The sequence below is a fragment of a genome, unplaced genomic scaffold, assembly GCF_019419815.1.
Source record: "Pyrus x bretschneideri cultivar Hongxiangsu unplaced genomic scaffold, Pyrus_bretschneideri_v1 Contig25, whole genome shotgun sequence".
NCBI classification, from domain to species: Eukaryota; Viridiplantae; Streptophyta; class Magnoliopsida; order Rosales; family Rosaceae; genus Pyrus; species Pyrus x bretschneideri.
Window position 1 is genome coordinate 2,407,276 of NW_025999557.1, and position 8,686 is coordinate 2,415,961.

At 34.7% G+C, this 8,686-nt stretch overlaps 2 long non-coding RNA genes across 2 annotated transcripts; one reads left to right on the forward strand and one right to left on the reverse strand.

Moving 5' to 3' along the window:
- Positions 1 to 5,127: 5,127 nt before the first annotated feature.
- LOC125478612 lies at positions 5,128 to 6,023 on the forward strand. The gene is made up of 2 exons (XR_007259416.1): positions 5,128 to 5,389; positions 5,467 to 6,023. It is a non-coding gene; the product is annotated as an uncharacterized LOC125478612 (long non-coding RNA).
- A 1,240-nt stretch (positions 6,024 to 7,263) lies between these two features.
- Positions 7,264 to 8,359, reverse strand: LOC125478512. Its single transcript, XR_007259352.1, has 3 exons — positions 8,112 to 8,359; positions 7,751 to 7,843; positions 7,264 to 7,657 (listed from the first exon to the last, which is right to left on the reverse strand). It is a non-coding gene; the product is annotated as an uncharacterized LOC125478512 (long non-coding RNA).
- Positions 8,360 to 8,686: the final 327 nt, after the last annotated feature.

An 8,686-nucleotide genomic window follows, 5' to 3' on the forward strand; every position in this document is an offset into this window, starting at 1 on the left:
AATAAATTTAAACCTAAAAGTGCCTAAAGACAAGAGTGTGATGTGAGCGGGAATGAACCCATTTCACACGCGACGTCAGAGCACAAGTAAAGTACAGTAATGTAGGTAAGGATCATACCCTCAGAGGTAGCCACCTATACTGAGATTCGCCAAGAATCCTCGTCGATACGAACTTTCAGCAACTAAAACCTGGAGGGGCGAAAAATAAAGGTGAGTGGGCCTGAAAATAAAGTTTTAATAAAAACCTTTTTGAAAAAGTTATAACCCCTCGCCGTAAAACCTGTATAGTTTCTAGAAAATAATAATACTACATAAGTATGAAAATGAATGCACAAGTGTAGTGAGAACAGAAGCATGCCACGTCATAATATCTCAGCAATAATAAACGTAAATCAGGTGTGAAACCAATATAAAATAGTATGCCAGTCGGAGTCACCTAACGTGACCTGTACGACTGAACATGTAGCTCATTAATCTAGGCTAGCACACCAGTCAGAACCACCTATTATGGTCTGTAAGACAGTGTTGAGTGTAAATATGTACACTCAAGTGCTACGATCACGTGAAGGCTGTGCGAATAATTGTGAGTCACCTACGAGTCGGAACCACCTATTGTGGTTTGTACGATAGGGTTGGCACAAAACTTGGATCCAAGGTGAGCGCACGGTGCGGGAGCACTAACACCGGGGTGCAGCCATGATGAGCTCCAAATAAATATATTCATGCTTATATAATTTAACCATTTCAATCTCATAATAACTCACCTGAACTTACCTACACCTCCGTAGGATCATTTGGCATAACCACAAATCTCATCATAATGCAATATTTAAATATAACACATTTAAATCATGGCATGCTATGCATAATCAATTTAAAACATTTCTAGAAAACCGTAAGGTGTGTATATATATACTATAAAAAGGAAAAAGACCCGCTCACTTGGAGTCCGCGCTACAACTCTCTAACACAAACATCGAGGCGTCACGAACGATCGGTGCCTAGAACAATTATCAAACCACATCTCAGAGTTCTTATCAATAGAAAACGTAACTTACATAAAACACATCTCTAAGGATGTTTTAGAATGATTTGAGACCCATTGACCAAAAGTCAACCATCGGTCAAAGATCGATGGTAGGGTCTAGAACCCTACGTAACTCGATTTGGAAGATCCACACCTCGGATTTATGATCCATAAATTCCAAATATTTACATTATGCTTCTAAAACATTATACTAAAGTTTCATTACGATCCAACGGTTGGATCTTCGCCAATTGCCAAAAAAAAGTGGCAGCCAACGTTTTATTTTACGAACTTACAAATCTAATTCAGAAATACCCTTATTACAGATTCTTGATCCGTAAATTCCTATGGTACTCAAATATTACGTATTATAATATATTAAAGTTTGGTGACAATCCAACGGTCGGATCATCGATTACTATTCTAATCAAGTGGCGAACCTTAATGAAACTAGGTTCAAATGATAGAAATTTGTCAATCGGACTTCACATACGGAATTGGAGAATCAAATTTAGTCTAGAAAGGTTATGGGATACCTCGGCCGCCCCGACTCGCCGGAAAAATTAACTATTTCTAAAAAATCTCAAATTTTACAGGAATGAAGATCTCAATGAGTGGAGCAACTTTCATACTTGTGACTAAGGCCAATTTGGCCGGAAAACCGCTCAAATTTCCCACGAATCGTCCGAAATCCTTGATTTGGGTGACTTCGATCCGTTACCTCCGATGTTACGCCCAAGTTGTTTGGGCTTTGTTCTAAACCTGAAGGGAAGTCTATTGGTGGTGGTAATTGGAAGAAATTGTTTCAGAAATAGGAGGATCGACGACATGAATCCATCGCACCCACCGGTGTTTCACTAAATCAAAGCTAATCTCCATCAATTTTAGGTTGTAATTGGTAGAGGAAAGGCCATGGAGTAATTCCTAGGTGTTTGTTTGACATGGTTCATCGGAAAAACCGACAGAAAACCGTTGGAGGGAGTGAAGAGAACCGGGTCGAGTCGCTAGAGAAACTAGGTCAGGGTGATCCGGTACTCCTCATTTTTTTCCCTTCCCTTCATTTCTTTTCTTTCCCATTCGTCCCTTCCTTCTCTCCTCTTTCTGAATGGGCATCCCGCCCTTCATTTCTCTCCTTTATCTTATCTCCCAACCGTCAATTTATTATTTCTTTAAATTTGGGCCACAAATGTGACTTTCCAGCTTAAGCTCCAAAAATCTGGAGCTTTCTAGAAAATAACCAATTTAGTAAAATGCCCCCAATTTTAAACGTTAATAATTCTTTTGTTATAACTCCAAAACACGTTCCGTTTACGCCCACGCGTTTGTGGCAACGAGTACTACCCAAATATGCCAAGAAAACAGATCTTATGTGACACGACAAGGCGGTTAATAAAGATCAAAGTATTTGCTTCAAAGGGCATTTTTTGTAATTTCTCATTTTTAAATTATAAAAATAGTAATAATTGGGGACAGGTCATTACAACCGTTATAGGTACATTCATCATACATTTCGGTATTTGAAATTTTTAAGTCCTTACACCATTCCAATAATTGGAATAATAGGTTACCGATGGTATTTTTAACTATTACCAATGAAGGTAATTTAATATTTGCTAAATATTATTGGGTTACGAAAATTGTTTAGAAGATAGTATTCTTAATATTTAACCCATAATGTAAAGTATTAACATAATATATATAATTAGGTACATTATATTATAATTAGCTACATAAACCATGCACTACAGTTAATAGCATTGATCTAAGTTTTGTCCGATAGAGAACATGGTTTGTGTTAATTTTACATATATAAAATAAATAGATACACAGTTACTACAGTTACCCATAACCACGTGTATTTTGTCTATCCCTAGGAACAACCCATGTTATTGTTGTGTAAGAATGCTCTAAGGGCAAATCGTTGAGTTCACATTTATGGGCAAGAATAACTTGTCCCCCAAAAAGGTTTAGAGAATGCATATTATATCTTGAATTACAAGCAATATTCTCCTTAAAACAAAATTAAAAAAAAAACCTCGAGAATATAAGTTTAAGTAACACTTCTTTTGTTTTTGTCATAAAGAATCGAAACAATGATATTCTAATTCATTACCCCCCTTCACAGCAGCGGATCTGGGGTCAGCTGACCCCCCAAACTCAGAAATTTCTATGGAAGAACTGGATGCTATTCTTTGAAAATTGAAGATGACCTTGAAAGTTGTCCTCCAACTGTTCAACGTATAGCCTTTAAGGGCACTTGGCAAGGTAGCTGCTAGTCTCATGCCTTTGTATGCTTGCTATAGGCATTTTTTGATTGGGATGCTTTATCAGAAGCTATTGACATCAGTCGATATGCTTGTTTGAAAGTTGTTGGCATATGTTGACATATGTGCAATATAACTTGGCAAATGACCTCAAGCCTACCAAGACTTGATGAAATGCCAATTTTCATGTTATACAGTCCAAAAAATTTTGTGCACCACGCACACCATTCTTAATGAAACCCCTAATAATATTTTCTAGATCTGCCACTGTTCTCTAACCATAAGGGCTAACAAGGTGGTAGGGTTAGCTTCAAGTATTCCCTTGCCTTGCAAAGAAAATGTTTCACTTAAAAACTAAGTATGGCAATGGCACTATATATTAGGGTAGAACAACCTAGAGCTATCTTGCTCAGTCACACAACCATGCCTCGAACGACATAATGAAACTAGTCATAGCTAGTAAACTCACAACTGCATATCAGAAAGACATGAACCTAATTCACGTGAAAAAGGCTGCAAATATAATGTTATGTAATATAATCCGATTCTGTAAAACCCTTGGAAACTTTTGAATTTCTTTCCATATCTTGGCATTCCAGTGTCTAATTCTTAATCACCCTAAACCCTATTAGAAATACCTACATAAAGTAAACTAAAATAAAATTTTACTTCCTTCTCTCTCTTCCCCCTTTCTTTCTCCTTTGTTTCCTTGTACGCAGTATCCACACCCCACCATCCAATCCCAGAAGGAACCACGAAGCCACGACCCACCCCCTTAACCAAAAAAAAAAAAATCCAATTTTCAGGGTGAAAATGATAAAAGTTATTTCCTTCTATTCTGTTTGGGTCTGCAAATCACAATTTCCTTGAGGGTTTGGGCGTTCGTTGTTCCAGATCATGTTCGTTGTTGGGGCGTCATTTCAAACCCTAGGCGATCATTGTTCCAAATCTAGGCGTTCGTTGTTCAATGCTACGACATCGTTTCAGATTGCGAAGGTGGGGTGGGGTGGTCTGTGCTACGAGAGAAACAAATACAGAGGGGAGTGATTGTTGAAGGTAGGAGTTATTTTAGGAATATACATGGATATTTTGGGTAGAAAACTTTGATTCATGATGCAGCCCTCTACCTGAAATTCAATTACCACCTCTACAGAGGTAATCCAATTCCGGGAAAATCCGGAATTGACTCCTGAAATTGGGTGGACCCCACATAAAATCTGATTCCTCAATTGCTAGTAAATGGCATAATGCTTCGGGAGGAATTCAATTCCATTTCTCTCCATTCCACTCTTGATTGGTAAACACGCCATTGCTTTATATCAAACACAATAACACTACTTTATCATTCACATTACTTTATATTCCAAAAGCCCAAAAATGAAGGAACATCCAAGAAACATCCACCACTTTTACTTTATATCAAACACAATAAGGGAGTGTATTCAATTGAGAATTTGAGAGACTTTAATGAATTTATAAATTCATAGATTTTTATGGAGTTTAATTGATTTGCAGAGATTCCATATAAAATTTTGATTCAATTCCCTCGAACTCTTATGGGGAGAGGTGAGATTTGTAGATGCTTAAAATACACTACGAAATCTCTCCAATTCGCTCTAATTCCTCAACCTTCTTAAATTCTTTAAAATCAATTTCTAATTGAATACACCTGGATTTCTAAGGATTTTAATAAACTATTTTAAAGTTCTAATTGAATACATCTTGAATTTCAGAGAATCACTTAAAATCCTGCATGAATACCCCTAAATTCATTAAAAAAATTAAAATATCTGAAGATCCCAATTGAATCACTCACATTACTTTATATCCCAATAACCCAAAAACGAAAAAATATCTGTCCACCACTTTTACTTTATATCAAACATAATAAGACTCTTTATCACTAAGCATCCACATTTACTTTATATCAAACACAATAACACTGCTTTATCACTAAAGCACCCACCACTTTAATTTACTTTATATCAAACACAATACCACTGCTTTATCACTCAAATTACTTTATATCCCTGTTCAAAGTGATACAAAAGACTACTACGGTGCGTTTGTTCGTGCTCATCCTTCTGCTCCTCATCTGGTAAATTTCAAATCTGACGAACTATTTCTTCGATTTTGTTTTGCAAATAGTGAAATTATCACTTGGTTTTGATCCAGTTCTACAGTGCAACACCGAAAGGTATTCCACCATGGCTTCTTCATCTAGCTCCACCCCGAAACGTCCAATCAACGATCTGCTCTCAAATATAAACAATGTTATGCCTATGAAGTTGAAGGTAGATTCCAACTTTGATGTCTGGAAATATCAGATGACCGCCATACTCGGAGCTTACGATCTCATGGGTTATGTCGATGGCTCGCTCTTACGCTCCGACAAGGCAATATGGTGCAGGGAGGATCAAGCAGTGATGGCGGCGATCAATGCTACACTCTCGCCCAGGGCACTCGAGCAAGTCTGCTACTGCACTACATCCCGGGGACTATGGCTTGAACTGCATGGTTTGCCCTTATTATAGTTGGAAGGAAAATGTTTCAAGTGCATTTGCTTCGTTTTTCCTTTTCCTTTTCTTTTGATGCAAGCAATATTCTAGTTGCCACTTCTTATGCACACCGGACTGCGGAGTAGATTATTTCATAAATAATCGGGTGCTTTAGATTTTGGCCCTTACAATTCATTATTTCTAGATAAAAACTCATCTATCTTTAAAAATCCAGTTTAAGCCCAAATTTAAAATTTGCAAACATATAGGAACACTATTGACCTATTAATACAACTTATTTACACTTATGCCACTCATACTTTATGGTCCCTTTTCCAAATTCCTAAATTTATGACAAATTAAAAGTAGTAGAAAAAGTGAAATAAAATGAAAAAAGTGTTTGCATTAACCGTATCCATTGCAAACTAGAAAAGTAGTTTTTTTTTTTTTTTGTGATATATTTTGTAGCAATTTTATCCATATTAATTGGTAGGTAAATTAGTTTGTTCCAATTATTTAAAAATAAAAAATACTACACCTATATTATATATTTTGAATCAAATATAACATTCCTCTAACATTTAGGTAAATTATTTTCTATGTATTTTTATATGTGTTAGACACGTTTTGTTGTTGTATAAACATGAGTGGAACATAATATTGTTGATTTTATACATGAAACTGCATTTCTTTTGTTACAAGTAAATTATTTTCCATGTACAAGTACTTATGTTAGGCAAGTTTTGTTGTTGGTACATACAATATTTTGTATCATTGTAAAGAAAGATATTACATTACACCCATGGTATAATTGTTGTAGGTAAATTATTGGAAATTAATTTGTAGTTAGGTAATGAACATTTTGCATCATTGGAAATGAACATTTCAAAGAGTAGGTAGGTATATTAATTTGTTCTAATTATATAAAAAAAAAAAATTTACTACACCTAGTTATATTTAATTTTTCCAATTATTAAAAAAATTTATACTACACCCAACCAAATAACATTTCTCTAACTTGTAGGTAAATTATTTTTCATGTATTGTTAGAAATGTTAGGCACGGTTTATTGTTGTATAAACATGGGTGTAACATAGTATTTTTAATACTATGCATCGAACTACATTTCTTCTTAATATAGGTAAATTATTTTCCATGTATTAGTAATATGTTAGGCACGTTTTGTTGTTGGTATAAACATTATTTTGCATCATTGTAAAAAAGAGATATTATATTACACCCATGGTATAATTGTTCGTAGGTAAATAAATGTGCATGTAGATAATGAAATACAATGTTCTAATATATTAATAAAAGAAGGATAAATTCAAAAGTATTCAAGAGTAGGGTGAAAAAACTAAATCGAATAGTTTTATGAAAATTCAAAACCTTTCTAAAAAAGTAATATGCAATAAATTTTTAACATTAATGTCTCTATTTTTTTCTTGTTGCAAAATCATTTACTACTTCCTTACAATTAATTGTCTACATCAAGTATGTAATAGGGGTATTTTAGGCATGTGAAAAATGTAAAATGTGTGAATTAATATGAAGTTAATGAATTTGCTTATGTGGATCCTAGTCATTGGGTTTTCTTTGAATAAAAAGATTATCTAGGGTTTAATATGAAGAAAATTGAGTTTGAAGGGCTAAAGTCATATTTTCACTAAATAATCTGATGGCATGAATATCACAAAAAAGGTTTTAGACTCATGAGAGTGCTAATGTCCTGTAATTACAATGTTTACAGTTCTCAAAGTCTTCAGTTATTTCCATTTCCATTGTCCATTACACGTTCGATTGCACGTTTGATTTACGAATGAGCGAGTGAAGGTTGTGTAAAGATGTAAACTTCGTCGTATCCCTTCCTGCGGTCACAAAGCAAAGCATAGGCAACCAAGTTAATAAATTCATGCACAAATTCAAAATAAAAGTGCAGTCTGAAGAGCACTTTGGCTTACCCAACCTTCCCACAGAAAGTCGGACTGTAATTGTAGATGAGATTGTCAAGGACTTGCCCAACAGGCGGTCTGTTTAATGACTTCCTTGCCTCGCTGCATCACAAATTCACGATTAGCGTAAATTTAGGGTCTGATACCATTCCGGTTGAATAAACTTGGGGGAGTTTTAAAGTTCTAGATGCATTGAATAAACAAATAATGCGGTTATCCGAAGATTCTGAACCTTAAATTTTCCAATTTTTTTTTCTACGTATGCCCTTCCGAATAGAGTGCCACTCAACATTCTAGACAATGTTCAAAAACGCAACGGTTCACTTAGAACTAAAAGACAGATACAGAAGGATAAAGCATAAACCCTAACCTGACCAAGAAGTTTGCGACGTGCTGAGTCACTTGAATAGCATTCTCTGAGTGCGGAATCATTGGTAAGCACCATTCAAAAGCATTTTTCTGCAATTCAATTAGTTAGTCTTCTAAAACTTGAAACAGATCCGTTGGAATAATCTATTAAGTCCAGATATCCTCAAAAGTATTTAATATTTTAGATGCAAACTTTAGTCTTTTGCTTTTCATAAACAGCAATAATTATTGAAAATCTTCTTAAGACTACAAATATAGCAATATTGCAAATGTCTCAAGTGGAAATTGTTAATGTTTTTGTGTAATCTTCATGTAAAGATGGTAAGAAAAGCAGAATTTGATAATTCCACAATAATTGCTTCTCCTTCTCAAGGTTGTGAATGCATCTTAGTAGAGATCTTGCAGACACTAATCTCTATTAATTAATGAAACATTCTTTGTCAATAAAAAAAGGTGAAAAAACAACTTAGTCTTTTATCTCATAAAAAATGATAGGCAATAATTTAATTTTATAGGTCCAAATTTTATTGTTTTTTATTGAAGCTTCACCTAATGTTAAAATATCTCTAATATTTA